Raw genomic sequence first — 18,545 nt, forward strand, 5'->3', positions numbered from 1 at the left:
ATATGTGATGTTAATAGTAGTTCCTTTGTCTAATAAGCAAAATAGAAATTATAAATTAAATATTTCTATTAATGTCTTCAAATTTTAATCTGTATTAATTTTTTTGTGTGAAAGGGATTTTTTTTACTCTTAAAAATTTAAATTCAGTGACTGAAGGATAAAAGTGCCATTTAACCTGTTCAGTGCCGTAGACGAGATAACTCTTCCAAGCTGATCGGTAACACAGTGCCACGGACGAGTTAATTCGTTCTCAATAATACCTAACTTCAACGTTAGATGTCAGCACCATACATGCATTTGACCTACTTACAAATTGTTTCACTTTCGGTCCAAAATGGCGTCACGAAAAAGTTACAAAATGAAGAAGGATTAGAGTTGTATTGTAGCAGCTGAAACACTTGGCAGTCAACAGGTTAAAGGAAAACCCAAAGCATAGTACAGACATATGCATGAAATTTCAAACTAAAAAGAAGCTATGAAAGCAATAAATTGCTTGTTCGTAAAAGAGTAAAAAACAGAGTGCTTAAATTTTGTCATCACTAACAATTGTGTGAATGTTTTTCTATCAACAAATTTAATTTGTTTTGTGTACACCAAGCAGGTGCACTTCATGTGGATATAATTTTCCTTTCTTTAAAATTGTAAAAACAAAAAAACATGAAAGTACAAATATTTTTATGACGTGCGGCGGAAGTTAATCTTTAGTGTGTTTTACTACGATCCGAGTTGTTAGTTTTCAAGAAGTGTCAAAACATCAGCTCAGAGTGTACAAGTGTGTATTAGTTATAATTCAACAAGAAGCACACAAATTCATTTCATTGTTAGAGAAGATTAATATACTGATAGAGTTAAGTAAACAATTCAGTAGTTCTATGTATGTATATATATATATATACTTGTAATTTCTTTTAAGAATGCAGTGTTTTCATTGGTTCACCTAGTGTTATCGGACGACAATACAATTGACGCGTTCTACAATATCACCTATGACATTCTGTGGGCCCGGCATGGCCAGGTGGGTTAAGGCGTTCGACTTGTAATCCGATGGTCACGTGTTCGAATCCCCGTCGCACCAAATATTCTTGACCTTTCAGTCGTGGGGGTGTTATAATGTGCCGGTCATTCCCACTATTCATTGGTAAAAAAGTAGTCCAGGAATTGGCGGTGGGTGACGATGACTAGCTGCCTTCCCTCTAGTCTTACACTGCTAAATTAGGGTAGGCTAGCACAAATAGCCCTCGAGTAGCTTTGTGCGAAATTCCAAAAAACAAACAAACAAACAATAAAAGGAAACTGTCGCTTCCATTGATCAACTTTAAATAATTTAACTACTTTGCATTATTTGTGTTAAGATATAACACCAAACCTTTTTATTAAAATTATAAATCGAAGCGAAATTCGAAAACAAACAAACAGACATTCAGTGATTAAACGATAGTGCAATAGATATGTACCTAGAATGCACATAACTATCAACCTACATATTTATTAGTATAAGGTTTAAGGTTTGTTTTATCCGATGAATTATTTAATTTTTCTACGATTTACAATCGACAATGATTTCTACATAGGAAAAATCACACGAATGATTGTTTTTAACCACGTTTTCCAATACACCAGAGGGGGTTTACAAATTTTCTTCAGCCTTTCTTAGAAGCTATCGGTTACTTTATCCGACGTAAGAAATATCACATTCATCACACTTAACTTGATTTACTAGTACAACTATCGGTTACTTTATCCGACGTAAGAAATATCACATTCGTCACACTTAACTTGATTTACTAGTACAATGTTTCCTGGTGGAAAAGACTTTTACACTGAAGACCATATTATAATCTAACAGTTTTTACCACACTTTATAATTTGCTAGTGATAGTTTGGAAGACCTGTTTGTCTCTTTGTTTGTAATTAATTTTCTAAGTCAATGAAGCTTTATTTATCATTAATAAAAATATTCTTATTTGTGGATAAAGTTGTCATTTTAAAATATTTTTTTCTGAGCAACGAAAAGTCTGTTGAATTGAAACAACATTTTTAACTATTTGAAAAATAGTTTGTATGATCTCTGTTTTTTGCTCAGAATTGTCGAACGAATTTCCATAAAGGTAAACTTCCAGGTATGTATTATTACGAAAAGTGGAACTCTGAAATTCGTCATGCCGTGTTTTTCATTAAAGCATTTAAAAACGAAAGATTATCCTACAATAGGCTCTGGCATGGCCATGAGGTTAAGGCGCTCGACTTGTTATTCGAGTGTCCCGGTTTCGAATCCTCATTGCATCAAACAGCCGTGCGACGGTCAATTACAGTTATACTCTTGTAAAGCCTTTACTTTGAATATATGGTTGTTATGTAACAAGGATTTTTCTAAATAAAATTAAATATTTTTAAAAATTGTATAATTTTGGTCGTACGTTTTGATGCTTGGCTATTATATATATAAAAAAAAAACCTTTACATATATACCTATCAAGAAACGATTAATTTTATAATGCAATTTTATTAGATTGGTTCTAATCTGAAAATGTGTCTTTTGTTTTCTAGGAGTCGTTTAAAATTTCTATTTTAAGGGACTATTTTATGACCGAATTGAAGCTCTAAGTATAGGAAACCCAGTTTTGCTTCTTTAAGCTCGTGTATTTATGATTAAGATGAATTTCCACAACCGCTTCCTTCGATTATCAATGACTTTTTTTTTTCTTACGTGGTTGGTGTTTATAGTGCTTCGAATGGTACTTCTGGTTTTCTTTCAAACTGGAAGTCAACAGTCTACCATGAAGTTGAAGAGAACCTTTCACTTCTGAGTGTATTTCTAGAGAAAGATACAATTAATTTCACTTTTTTCATAATGGTACTTATATATGTGTTAATCTTCGTTGTAATTTCTTAAATAACACTTAAATAGGCCTAGCATGGCTAGATGGGTTAAGTTTAGCTATTTATTTGTTTCAGAAATACTCGTAAAGCTACGCAAGTGTGACTACGCATAGCCGACTCTAATGTTTAACTGATAAGTTAGAAGGTTTGGTTTGTCTTGAATTTTGCGCAAAGCTACACGAAGGCTATCTGCGCTAGCCGTCCCAAATTTAGCAGTGTAAGACTAGATGGAAGGCAGCTAGTCATCACCACCCACCCGCCAACTCTTAGGCTACTATTTTACTAACTAATAGTTGGATTAACCGTCGCGTTATAACACCCTCACGGCTAAAAGGGCGTCACATGTTTGGTGTAACGGGGATTCAAACATGCGGATTATGGGTCGTGTGCCTCAACCACCTGGCCATGAAGTTGTAGAAATTTTAGTAATCTTTTGAAATGACTTTATTATTAGTTACATTTTATCAACTAGATGAATTAATTAATTACTTAGTAATTTGTCTACCAGAAAAATATTGCATGGATTAGTTTTTAGTTCTTGGTTTGCAAACAGTCAGAAATGTCAATTTCCCTAGCCTTCGATGAAACCGAAGAAATACGTAGGCCTAATCAGCTCTTAATCGTATTGTAGAGACACTTTGAAGACTGCATAAAAAGTACCTTCAAATTCTGAAAGAAAAATATATTAAGTTTACACAAAAATACTGGACTGATGAGATCGCTGGAACTCCTGATTCACAGGTTTAAGATTGTGATATATATAGTTAATTAGTATCTGAATTTCGTTTTTTGTGTTGTTTTTTATTCATTAGTCTTAAATAAGTAGCAATCCAGTTTGGTTTTTATTTTAACTCAAAGGATTGTTTGTTTGTTTTTTAGAATTTCGCGCAAAGCTACACGAGGGATATCTGCGCTAGCCGTCCCTAATTTGGAAGAGTAAGACTAGAGGGAAGGCAGCTACTCATCACCACCCACCGCCAACTCTTGGACAACTCTTTTATTAACGAATAGTGGGATTGCCCGTAACATTATAACGCTCCCACGGCTGAAAAGGCGAGCATGTTTGGTGCGAAGGGGACGCGAACCCGCGACGCTCAGATTGCGAATCGAACGCCTTAATCCACCTAGCCATGCCGGGCCGTTATCAAAAAAGTACAAGTTAAAAGATTGTATGAAAGACAAGACATAGAAACGTAGAAACACTTGTAAATCTTTGAAAATAACAGATATGTTAAAACAACATTGGACAAGATAATTTTATATAGTAAAATATCTGCCAGCATCACCTTACCATCCATTACTACCCACGCTGTCGGGTTGCTCTCTTTACGCGCCCACAATTTAAAGTACGGGGAATAGTTTGTGGTATAATATGGATTCGAACGTGGTTACCAGCTCCGAAATCTAGACCTCTTTCACATGTGGCCTGGCATGACCAAGCGGTTAAGGCACTTGACTCGTAATCTGAGAGCCGCGGTTCGAATCCTCGTTACACTAAACACGCTCGCCCTTTGAACCATGGTGGGTATTATAATGTATCGCTCTCTCCCACTATTCGTTTGTAAAAAGAGTAGCCCAAGAGTTGGCGTCGGGTGGTGATAACTAGCTGCCTTTCCTCTAGTCTTTACATTGCTAATTAGGGATGACCTCTTGTAGAGTTATCCGAAATTCAAACCAAATCTTCGATAGGGGTAACACCCCATCAGGCGAACTCACACTCTGAAGAGGGTAACACCCCGTCAGGCGAACTCACGCTCTGAAGAGGGTAACACCCCATCAGGCGAACTCACACTCTGAAGAGGATAACACCCCATCAGGCGAACTCACACTCTGAAGAGGGTAACACCCCGTCAGGCGAACTCACACTCTGAAGAGGGTAACACCCCGTCAGGCGAACTCACGCTCTGAAGAGGGTAACACCCCATCAGGCGAACTCACACTCTGAAGAGGATAACACCCCATCAGGCGAACTCACACTCTGAAGAGGGTAACACCCCATCAGGCGAACTCACACTCTGAAAACTATTTCATATAAAGCATAACTAATGTTTTTCACTTTTCTTTTCAGGATAACAATGGATTAACGCTATTATTTCGTAATTGGTTATGTAAAAGACATTAAATTATCTCATTATTAACTAAGGGACACATTTAGTGTTGTATTGCGATTAAAAATTGACGTATCTGATACATTGTCGAGCAGAATATCTACTGGACTATTCCCGACTATTAAACATGTATATCAATGTAGAATGTTTGATAGTGAGGAAACAACGGAAAAGTTTGAACGGAGATAAGAGACTTTCATTATCTTATGTTGTAGTACATTTACAGTGACTTTCATGATCTTTTGTTGTACTACACTTACAACGACTTTCATGATCATATGTTCATATGAGGCTCGAGGCTTCGATAAATAAAGTTGAATAAGTAATAATGGAATAAGGAAATGACCTGTTCCAGAATAACGTGCGCTGAAAGTCGACTCGTGAATCAGGAACAAAATGGTGTCAGCCAACGATTCAAATCGAACGACAAATTTTTGTGGTTTATGGTTACTATTAAAATTTGTTTTTGTACATATTTTAACTTCCGAAGATCCGATGGTTCTTGACTTTCAGGTTACTGGTATGATTAAAAATCGATAGAAAACAAAAGTAACAGATTCAACCTGTGTTGTTTTTTTGTTTTTTTTTCAGAACAATCGACAGTGAAACATTGGTGAGATAATATACCAGCTACTTAACCCTTAAACGGGAACCATCATCCACTGATGCTGGTACCTACAATATTCCCACTGTTTAAGGGTTAAAGTTGACATAACTTTGTTTTTAGACTACAAGGTAAATATGCTTCTTTGAAATGTAAGGAGTGGTATTGCACAGAAGTTACAAAAATAGTATATACAAGATGTTTTCCTTGGTGATATTTCTTTGATGTTAATGTGTTTTCCAAAAGAAAGGTTTAGTAAGTGTACAAGCACGTTACATATATACCAACTGACGTCATGCATTAAAGTATGACACCCTTCTATTTAAACCAGCCATTTTTTTCTTAATAAGCCATCATTACATTCGATTCATACTGTTAATCAATATTCTGCGCTCTCTTCTTTATAACCGTGTTATAGACGTATATCAAAGCACTTAATGGAAGACATTGGCATTTCAAATATAGAAATTGATTAGAAGGTCCACGTGTTTCCAGTACAACCTGTTTACAACGGTTTAGTTTCGAAAGCTGTATTCTAGCATCTAGCATTGTCTTTCAAACTTACTTTTTAATAACAACGCTTTGATGATTGGCTAAAGATACAATATGCTTATGAAGGAACCAAAGTATTTCCAATTCTGTATGCAAAGCCATTTAAATAAAGTTTTTCTTTAATTCTATTGATCTAATTTCAAATTTCATTTGAGGATTAGATTTGTTTTTGTGTGGGTGTGGGATTGCGAGGTGTGTTCTTTTATTGATTAAAATTGCTCAAAAACTGGATTTTGTTTTATACAATCAGATAGTTCTGTGATCCAATTTTCTAAGAAAAAAATTTCAATCTGTTCATCTGACGTTTCGGAGTAAAACAGAATTTAAGAGGATAGTGGATGTTTTTTTCTCACAAACTCTTAGAACTAAAGTTGAACAGAACCACAAAAATCGTAAAAAAACAACAACAAAACTGAATACGAAATTATCTTTGAACTAAGTAAACTTCCTTTTCATAATGAGAAACTGGAAACTGGTAAGGTAAAATAAAACACAAACGAATCGTTTTGTTAAAGAATACTTAAAATTACTAACAAGAACATCTGTGTGAATAAATCAGAAAGAAGGCGACTAGTCAATAGCACTCACCGCCAACTCTTGGGCTACTCTTGTTTGACCGACTAGGAGAAATTGACAATTTCTGTTATAATTCTCTCACAGTAGTGAAGTTTTCTTAGTGTTGCACCAAGAAATAAACCACGAATATTTAGATTTCCATTCCAAAAACGTTTGTTTGTTTGTTTAAATTTCGCGCAAAGCTACACGAGAACTATCTGCGCTAGTCGTCCATAATTTAGCGGTGTAAAACAAGAGGGAAGGCAGTTAGTCATCACCACCCACGGCTAACTCTTGGGCTACTCTTTTACCAACGAATAGTGGGATTGATCGTCACATTATAACGCCCCCATGATAGGCATACAGGTACGTTAATTAATAAATGTGTTGTACTCGTTCCTGACTTATGATCAATCAATAAATTCACATTAAAGTTCTTTCGTGGAATCGGTATAAGAATAACTAGTCCCAAAAATATCAAAATAAAAAGGCATAGCATCTTAGATCCCTCATTGTAGTTTCTCAGTAGTTTAAACTACTAACATTACGATCTGATGTCATATCACGAATCAAAACGTTTGTTTGTTTTTTAACACGTGGAATTATTTTCTTCGGAAACTGAACACATGGTTTAATGAAGTTATTCTAATGCCCCCCCAGTGGCTCAGCGGTGTGTCTGCGGACTTACAACGCTAAAAAACGGGTTTCGATACCCGTGGTGAGCAGAGCACAGATAGTCCATTGTGTAGCTTTGTGCTTAATTAAAAAAACAGTTATTCTGATTTATATTTTTATTACATTTCTTCTGCCTTCCCTCTAGTCTTACACTGCTAAATTAGGAACACCTATCGCAGATAGCCCTCGTGTAGCTTTGCGCAAAGTTTTAAAACAAATAAACCGCATATCGTGAAGCCTTGTACGCTTTACAAAACTAAATACACACCAATACTTATCGTTATAGAGCAAAGCATGGCCAGGTTGTTAAAGCGCTTAGTTCATAATCGGAGGTTCGCTGGTTCGAATTCCCATCACACCAAACATGCTCGCCATTTCAGCCGTGGGGGCGTTATAAATGTGAGGGTCAATCCCACTATTCGTTGGTAAAAGAGTAGCCCAAGAGTTGGCGGTGGGTAGTGAAGAATAGTTGTCTTCTATCTAGTCTTACACTGCTAAATTAGGGACGGCTAGTGCAGATAGCTCTCGTGTAGCTTTGCGCCAAGTTAAAAAACAAACAAATGAAACTTGCTCTAAAAAAAACTAATAATAAATGGTTGTAATTTATTTATAATTATGAATATGAACATCGACTCTAAAAGGAAAGTATGGTAAAATTTTAATACCTAATGCTTCAACGCATAATTGGTTTCACATTTAAATGGTTTATCAGGTGGTGAACAGCAAAAGAAAGAATATTTTACTGTCGGCTTACAAAATCATGCTTCTTTACTTTGGCCTATTCGAATGTTTGTTTGATTAGTTTTGAATTTTCATGCATAGCTACATGAAAGCTATTTGCGCTAGCCGTCCCTAATTTAGCAATGTAAAACTAGAGAGAGGGCAGCTAGTCATCACTACCCACCGCCAACTTTTGGGCTACTTTTTTACTAACGAATAGAAATTGACGGTCAATTTATTTTAACTGCCTCACAGCTGAAAAGGCGAGCATCATTGGTGTGACGAGGATTCGAACCCGCATTCCTCAGTTTACGAGACGAGTTCTTTAACTACCTTGCCATGCCGAGCCCACATTCAAAGCCAACTAAAGCGTTTATTCTCTGAATGATATATCAGAATTGTTTCTTTATTAGTTTATATCAAGCCACGAATATGTAATAATACATCTATTTTTATGACTTTACGTTAGCAGGCCCGGCATGGCCCGGTTGTTAGGGCGCTCCACTCACAATCTGAGGGTCACGGGTTCGAATCTCTGACACACCAGACATGATAACCCTTTCAGCCGTGGGTGCGTGATAATGTGACTCTAAATCCCACTATTGGTAAAAAGAGTAGCCAACGAATTGGTAGTGAGAACTAGATGCCTTCCCTCTAGTCTTACGTTTCCCGCTGGTACAGCGGTAAGTCTTTGGATTTACAATGCTAAAATTAGGGTTCGACTCCTCTCGATGGGATCAGCAGATAGCCCAATGGGGGTTTGCTATAAGAAAAACACGCATACATCCTCTGGTCTTACACTGCTAAATTAGAGACGGATAACTTAGATATACCTCGTGTAGCTTTGTGCGAAATTAAAAGAACAAACATTACGTTACCTATATTGTTAACACTTCCCACAAGAAAAACAAACACGTAAGCATAAATTAATTATACTTCCCGAACGAACTTCCCTCTTAGATCATGATACTTGTAGCAACGAAGAAGCAGAAAAAAAAGAAAAGATTTTCCAAATACCTGATAAGCATTTTTAAAACAGATCTTTGTATTTTCAAAATTTCGTAAGAAACTGAAGAATACGTCATATGGGGTAGAGGAAAATATGTCACAATAAGTGATAAAAAATACAAAACCTTCCATTTAGATTTCAGTTTTCAGATACAAGATGTAACAAGGCACACCGTAACCGCTGAGTTTAGTATATAAATACTTAAAAACCTTTTAAAGCCATAAGGTTGCTTTAGTAAGCCTATTCAGCCTTGGATAATTATCATGCATTTCCATTGAAGACATCTCTCTTTCTAGTTTACTACACATTATTAGATATTAGATCAAAATGTTCTATATACATAAATATTAATGGTAGACAAGTTCCTGATGAACATCACATGAAAAAGCTACCTTATTGAATCTTCGAATATTAAAGTATTTTAATGGAAACTGTTTGAAACTTGAAATCAACAGATTTATTTTCCAGTGAGATTAATATTTTACTTTTTGAGAGTTTAAACTTTACAGTAAAATATTTTAGGAAATATGATTGTTAGGTTATAAATCTCGTGTTACAGCAAGCTGAGGTCTATTCTCATTAAGCCTATGATGAGACAAAGTTATAAATAGCATAGTGTATGAAAGTACTTTTTAATTTACAGTGACAAAATTAGAAGCAACTTCTCAGCTATTTATGCTAACCAATATCTACATCTTTTCCTAATGTGACTTTCATTTGCAGAAATGTCAGATAAGAGTCACCTCTCGTAACGGGTTCGCATCCCGGTCACACCAAACATGCTCGCCCTCCTAGCGGTGGGGCGTTATAATGTGACGGTCAATCCCACTATTCGATGGTAAAAGAGTAGCCCAAGAGTTGGCGGTGGGTGGTGATGACTAGCTGCCTTCCCTCTAGTTTTACACTGCTAAATTTGGGACGGGTAGCACAGATAGCCCTCGAGTAGCTTTGTGCGAAATTACAAAAAACAAACAAACAAAACAAACATCTCTCGTATATAAGCCCATTATTCAGTCTTTGCAACTGAAACCAGAGAATATTTGTATACACATAGAATCGAAGTTGTTGTTGTTGTCTTTCAATTAAACTACTGGAAAATATTTATCTTGAAATAACACGTGAATAATATACATGTAACATATACATGTTACCCTGATCAAAGGGTAACAGAGTCACGACTGCTTCCTGATTATGTTGTAAGCAGTTTAGTCTGTTTTACATTCCCGTGTTTCATTTAATAATTAACGCCTATAATTGTACTAAATATGCTCGTTTTTTTTCTATCCTAACCTTATTAATTTAAAATGACTTAGTGGTTAAATTTCGCAAAACTTTGTTTAAAGTTAAGCACAAAGTTACGCAATGGACTGTCTGTGCTCTGCCTTCCACGTATATCGAAATCCTGTTTCTAGCGTTGTATTTGTTTGTTTTGAATTTTGCACGAAGCTACTCGAGGGCTATCTGTGCTAGCCGTCCCTAATTTAATAGCATAAGACTAGAGGGAAGGCAACTAGTCATCATCACTTACCGCCAACTCTTGGGCTACTCTTTTTACCAACGAATAGTGGGATTGACCGTGACATTGTAACACCCGAATGGCTGAAAGGGCGAGCATGTTTGGAGCGACGGGGATGCAAACCCGCGATCCTCAGATCACGAGTCGCATGCCTTAACACACTTGGCCATGTCGGGCTAAGCTAGCGTTGTAAGTGCGCAGACATACCGTTGTTCCACTACTGGGAAGTGTTACAAAAGAAAAGTTTCTTTGAACAATAAGAAATAAATATGTCATTCACTTATTGAAACAAAGCTTTACTCTACGTGAATAAATGTATAACATGCTCAGCTAGATACAAAGCATTTTCAGTATTCTTTTCCACGTGTTAACTGTTGCTACTTCATAAATTGTGTTATCATGCAATATTTAGGTCTGAAATAACTATTAAGTTAAGAAATCGTGATGAAAATAATAAATTATTATACCAACATAAAGGTATCATTTTCTTGGCTATAGCCTCCCGCTAGTACAGTCTACGGACAACCCTAAAATCAAGGGTTAGATTCCTCTAGTTGAGCTCAGCCAAATTCTGAAATATGCGTTCCGTAAAATGATTAACACTAACAAATTAGAATTTCCAAACATTCATGTATAATATGAAGTTAATATTATATGATTTATTCTAATTCTATTTAAACATATGTCATAATGACCGCAAACCCACTGTAAGTAAAACTGTATTTCAGAATTGCTGGTATTGGTATTAACACTTTCACTAATAAAACACAGTACAACGTTTCGACCTTCTTAGGTCATCTTCAGGTTAACAAAGTGTTCGCCCGGCATGAGCAGGTGGTTATGGCACTCGACTCGTAATCTACGGGTCGCGGGTTCGAATCACTGTCGCACTAAACATGCTCGCCCTTTCAGCCGTGGGGGTGCTAATGCGACGGTCAGTCTCACTATTCATTGGTAAAAAAAGTGTCCCAAGAGTTTGCGGTGGGTGGTGATGACTAGCTGCCTTCCCTCTAGTCTTACTCTGCTAAATTAGGGACGGCTAGCGCAGATAGCCCTGGTGTACCTTTGCGCGAAATTCGAAACAAAGCAAAGAAAGAGTTTGCAACTAACTGACCGTTGTCTTAGGGACGAGAATACTAACGGGTACGGGATTGTAGGGGCGTTGCAGTTAGATTATAAATTAGTATATGTATATAGGTGTTCCTTTATGTTGGTTTAATTTGGTGTTCAGTTGTTGTATAAGTCGGGCTTCTTTTATTATTTTTTAAAACATTCAAATAAATATGGCTGTAAACATTCAGAATAATATAAATTCACACTATTTTGTCTTATTGTTTATTGAGGCTACAAATGAAATCGAATGCTAAGAAATATCGCTATTTTAAGTGATTATTCGTCGTGATTCGTGTGAACAGTGATTACTTATGAATCGCTACTAATTGACGATGCTATAAATTCGTTAGCATGTGCAACCACGAAGTTCATACAATTTCGTATGAAAGTTATGAGACTCGTGAAATGTGAAATTACAACGAAATACGTTTAATAATATCCAGAAATGACAGTCAGGTGGATACAGTTAAAGCATGATTTTGTTGATTAAAAGCTGTAGCTAATGTAGTTTACGTTCTATTAATTTTGAAAATAAATTTATTTTGAAAGAACGAAATTTTGTTTATTTCTTTAACTAGCAACTGAATAGATTAGTAACTATGATAGGTACATCTCCATGAACTAAAGACACACTCGATATTCATCACTCTTTCCTGTAAACATGAATTATTTTCTTGGAATATATTTTATTACCAAAACAAATCTTTTTTTTTTCTAGTTTGTAGTTAAGCTTACAGAAATACAAATATTTCTCCTGCGATCCGGATAAAACTGATATTAAAAACAATGAATTTAGTATCATATAATGAAGCTGTTTAAACCATAGACAGCGTTCGATGTAAATCAGCTAGGCACGATTTCAGTTAGCCAGAAATTTATATATGTATATTTTTTATGGACAGGTTCAGTAATTAGTTTGTCTTGACGAAAACGTATACAATATTTTCTCTGTACTCTATCAACTACGGAGATTCGAACCTAGGACTGTAGTATTGTAGTCCGTAAATCTGGACTAGATCCACTGGTATCAACACATTTCAATACATAATACGTATACTTTACTTAAAAGCGTCTAGTTAAACATTTTGTAAATTATTTAGGGCTATGAGCCCTCTGTGGTTTCAAGAATAAATGTTGGAAAAATCAATACATTTTATCTGTCTTCTAATAATTAAATTTATTATGTTATCTGCTGATTTAAATATACACTAATACTAATTAATTAATGAGGCCTATAACTAGTTATTTAGTAATATTTTATTTACTAAAATATGGTTCGACGAGAAAAATGTTATTATTGATTTCAGACACGACTACATATTTATAATCATTTTTATTCGTCGTGGAAAACAGAAAAATCAAATACACAACGAGTGATGTCGTTGTTGTTTTGAATTAAGCACACAGCTACACAAGGGGCTATCTGTGCTCTGCTCACCACAGGTATCGAAACCCGGGAGGTCCGCAGACATACCGATGTGCCACTGGGGGTATGGAACGGGTGACCAACAAATACATCAAACTCTTTGCAAAGGATCATCTTTCGACACGTGTGACAGTTTAATATTACAAAGGGGGATTCAAACCCGCGATTCTCGGATTACGAGTCGAACGGCCTTAAGCTACCTGGCCATGCCGGGCCAGGCTAACTCGTAATAAAGAAATTTAGGTTTGTTATTGTAATGACATAAAATATAAGTGTATGTTATTTTTTATTTACAGTTTACAACATTTAGAAATTAATATGTTGGCTTGTTTTTTTAAATTTAATAATACAAAATATATAGAATAATATTTGTAAATATTGTAGTGTTACATTAAGGATATATCGAGGCGCGGTAGTAATTCCAGCCAAGCTAGATGAACGAACTAATCATTACTGCGGTTCAACACACAACACTTAACTTTGATAAAAAAATCTAGGATATTACTAAAGCTGTTCCTGATACTGTAAACACCTTAGGTGTGTAAAATAAAAGGCATGGCCAATAAAAGATTGTGCGATTGTTTTCTTACAGCAAAGCCACAGCGGGCTATCTGCTGAGTCCACCGAGGAGAATCGAACCCCTGATTTTATCAATATTTTAACAAAATATCCATTCATTAGTTAGCCAGTACACGTTTTTTGTATCAGTTTGGGTCACGATGATGGGTAAAACAAAATACGGTCGACACGAAGCAAAAACGTTTTCGTTGATAGATATTAATGTGAACTTGGGTTTGAAAAGTGTGGTGCATGTGTGATAAAGTTTTTTCTTGATATATATTTTCTTTTTAAATAATGATTTCCACTATACAGCCTCTGGGTTAAGCGTGATCACTTCAGGTCGCCTTGGGTCACGTTGAAATTGGAAATGGGAAATGATGTAAAAGTCAGAGATGCTACTCTCGTGCTGATAGATCCCGATTCCTCTAACAGATGAAGATTTTTTTATCTTAACCTCAGATTAAATATTATTTTCAATTAATTTTTAAAATAATATACCGTATTAAAATGTATCGCATCTGTTATCGATTCATTATATGGTAGATGGACCTTAATTACGAGCAGTGAAACCGCATGTTAAGATTGATAAGATATTCAATATTGAAGTGATCTACATGTTCCATCTACAGCGATGTGTGGTACATCAACGATGATGACACTTCATAAATAAAACTAACTTTGAACCATTAGTCCCAAGTTTAGTTGCGTACTTTTTATAAAACTAGTTTCTATATTCGCAATAGATTCCAAAGATACACCCTTTATCGCCTCTCCCTCAAAAATCAAAAGCGTCTGAGCTCCAGGGGCGTGTTATAAGAGTGACGGTCAAATCCATCTTTTGAGTGATCGATACTTCGAGCTGGAGGTGGGATGCATCGACTATCTGTCATCCTTCTAGTTTGTAGCTTTAAAATTAAGACCATCACAAACAAATTTCAAGTATCTTTAGCGAACTTTAACAAATAACAGGAGACAGCCTTATTCCATTAATCCGTAGATCGTTCATTAATACATTTGTGGGGGCTGCAAGGCACCCGTATTCGTACAAGATCAACACAGCTAACAAATGTGCCTTCTTTACCTATGAAATTACACAGGAAAGAATACGAGCGTGACGTTTCGATACTATTTGTATACAACACTTTTAAATAGGAATTGATCGTTAAAGAACGTGTCTTAAAACTCACTGAATGTCTTAAACTGACTAATAACTAAACCTAATCAATATTTTAATTCCGGTTGTTGTTTTCTTAGTGACTGTTTTAAAATTTATTAAGTTACTTGTATTCTGACCTCTATCTTTAATACCCCCTTTAGTGGCACGGGATAGACCTACGTACTAAAAAACATTAGAAACCGGAGTTCGATAGTCGTGGTGAGCAGAACACAGATAGCCAATTGCATAAATTTATGTTTAACAAAGAAGCAATTTTTTTATATTATCTCGAGTTTCTACTGAAAATATTGTATTAGAAGAGTACTATCTTTGATGTAGCGCAGATCGTTGTTGAAGATACAGATATATATCCCCAAACGTTCGAGTATATATCTGTTATACATTAATCAGAGTGTACGGAAATACTACTGTCTCCATCTTCTTGTTGATTTCTTGTACCAGAGTCAGAAAGTTTAAAACAACTAACTTAATGTGTTCACATTTTAATTACAATTAAATGTAAAGTTTATTTCTCAGACATAAACAGTTTATGTCGTCAAAAATATTTGTTTTTATGAAAAAATTTTATCGTGTTTAATATATAGAAAGTACAGTCTCCTTAATAGAATTCTTAAATAGATAAAAATTGTGTGTGTGTTTTCTTATAGCAAATAGATGAAAGCTACTAGTTTCCATGTACAAACACAACAGATAAATAAACTACTATTTACTGAAGTGCAAAATGTATACTTTTTTAACACATCAGGCCTGGCAGTGTCTGGTGGTTGAACTCTCGACTCACCAAGCATGACTACCCCATCATTCTTGGGGTCAGGCCTGGCAGTGTCTGGTGGTTAGGACTCTCGACTCACCAAGCATGACTACCCCATCATTCTTGGGGTCGTTATAAGCCTACTAACTTAATCCCATTCCTCTATTAGAGTAATTTAAGAGTTGGTAGAGATTGGTATTAAGTAGCTAAATTCTCCTGTAAGTCCTTTGTGTGGCTTTACTTAAAATTGAACAAACTTTAACTGTTGTAATAAAAACAAACATGTAAACAAACTTTCACACCTGTAATAAAAGTGTGTTTTTTTATAAATAAAGCCACATCGGACAATCTTCTGAGTCCGTCGAGGGTTACCGAACCCCTAATTTTAGCGTTGTAAATCCGTAGACTTACCCCTGTACCAGCGGAAGAAGTAACAAAATTTAATAAAAACAAAAACGATTAAAACAATTTAATATACAAACAATCTAAATTAGAATAATGAGATCAACCGTATAAGTATTTTATAACCCCCCCCAAAAAAAACAACAGATTATTTATTTCAATAGTGTAAAGATATAGAGGGGGTAAGTTGAACTAAGAAAAAAATGGGGAATACTTGGTCCTCTCTTTAATTGAACCTCACACAATTAAAAACAACATAAATAAAAAAGGCATGTTCTTTGGTAAATCTTAACTTTTTTTTTATGGCATATCTTTGTGTGGCTGACTCCTTTATCCTAACTAGATATTTTGATTTGGTTTCATCATCAAATATGTAAATTCATTAACTACCTTTGGCTTTATTTGTGTGTTTGTAATTAAGCACAAAGCTACACAGTGGCTTATTTGTGCCATGTCCACCACGGGTATCGAAACCTGGATTTTAGCGTTGTAAGTCCGTAGACATACTGCTATGCCACTGGGGGGGCACTAGCTTTAGTTTGCTTTGAATTTCGCGCATCGCTATGCGAGGGCCGTCTATGTTAGCCGCCCCTAATTTGACAATAAAAGACTACATGGAGGGCAGCTAGACATCACCACCTTCCGCTAATTCTTGGGCTACTCTTTTACCAACGAATAGTGATATTCACCGCCAATTTATTACGACACCCCCCCCCCCCCCCCGACATGAAGGGCAAGAACAAACACCTCGCTACAGAACAAGAATGTCAGAACGAATACTTCGCTGGAGATTAAGAATGCATACGTTTACATCTACGATATTAATACAACAAATATAAATAAAATCCAGTTATAGTGACTTAGTAACTTATGGCTACAAAATCTCACACATAAAACTCAAGGACAAAATGGGATTAGAATAATTATTATTTTTTATAACTGTTGAAATTATTTGGCACTTTGAAAGTATATTCCTAGTGTATGTGTGTTTTTCGTATAGCAAAGCCACAAAGGGCTATCTGCTCAGCCCACCGAAAGGAATCGAATCCCTGATTTTAGCGTTGTAAATACGGAGACATACCGCTGTACTAGCGGGGGGGCATATACCTAGACTTAAGCTATTAATTTAAAACACGATACATTTATTCGAATTCCAAAACTTATAGAGGCCTTGCAAAGCCAGGTTGTTAAGGCGCTCGATTCGTAATCCGAAGGCCGCGGGTTCGAATCTGCGTTACACCAAACATGCTCGCCCTTACAGCCGAGGGGACATTATAATATGACGGTCAATCCCACTATTCGTTGGTAAAAAAAGTAGCCCAAGAGTTGGCGGGGGGTGGTGATGACTAGCTGCCTTCCCTCTAGTCTTACTCTACTAAGTTAGAGACGACTAGTGCAGATAGCCCTGGAGTACACCTTTGTGCAAATTAATTGAAACAAATGGTCATTTTACGATATTTTCAGCATGGCGGTCCGGTGTAGGCTCGCTGGACCCGCTGATTTCCTTTAATAGTCATTTTTTTCACACAAACGATGTCATTAGCTGTGTTTTGCAGTACGGTCGATCTATTTTTGGGATATATGACGAAATTTTGAGGAATATTACGTCATTCGAGATTGCGTCAGACATTTCTCAAAAATGAGGCTATTTGTTTTACTGCTAATCAGTCGTCTTTCAGCCGACATACACAATGGGCGTGACTCCTAGAAAGCGTTCAAAGATTGTGACACTACACGAGCACATGGGCATGACTTAGAGGGAAATCGCGGACGTTGTTGGTGTTAGCCTATTGACCGTCAGCCGTGTGATCAAGGCCAAGGTGAGTACCAGATCTATCAGTCGGAAACGTGAAAGAAGATGTGGCCGAAAAAGGAAAACAACGCCAAGAGACGACGAGTAGGTGATTAGGGAGAGTATGAAAATCCACGGAAGACAAGTGACGCCATAAAAAGAGATTTAGAGGTCAAAGAAATAAAAGTCAAGCTCTTCAACGGTTCGTCGTAGGCTTTTTGATGTCGGTCGAAGGGCAAGGAGACCAGTCAGAAAACAACTTCTTACCAACTCAATGAAGAAAAAACGGTATCAATGGGGTCTGAAATACAAGAACTGGACGGAAGAACAATAGAGGAAGGTGTTATTCAGTAACTAGACTCATTTCTTCGTACAGGGTCAAAGAAATCTGCATGTTCGCAGATCTCCAGGTGAGAAACTTCGAGAATCTCACATCAATCAGTTCGTAAAACATTTCTTGAAGAAGATGTTTTGAGGCTTTTTAGCTACTATGGCGTCGGAGGCTTACATATCGTAGAAGGTATGATGCGAGGACCACAATACCTCGAACGTTTGCAGAGAAGAGTCGTTCCAGAATTGAAAAAGAGATTTCCAGAATGGATCTGGCATTTTTCAGCAAGATCTGGCTCCGTGCCACACATTGAAACTTGTGAAGAATTTTATGACTACAATGCGAATAAAGGTGCTGGACTGGCCTGGAAACT

At 36.2% G+C, this 18,545-nt stretch overlaps 1 protein-coding gene across 1 annotated transcript in view; it reads left to right on the plus strand.

Annotated features, from left to right (window-relative positions):
- The window catches only part of LOC143222476 (uncharacterized), a 40,589-nt gene that overhangs the window by 14,902 nt on the left and 7,142 nt on the right, over positions 1–18,545 (plus strand). The window lies entirely within an intron of this gene.

The sequence above is a fragment of the Tachypleus tridentatus genome, chromosome 1 (genome assembly GCF_004210375.1).
Source record: "Tachypleus tridentatus isolate NWPU-2018 chromosome 1, ASM421037v1, whole genome shotgun sequence".
NCBI classification, from domain to species: Eukaryota; Metazoa; Arthropoda; class Merostomata; order Xiphosura; family Limulidae; genus Tachypleus; species Tachypleus tridentatus.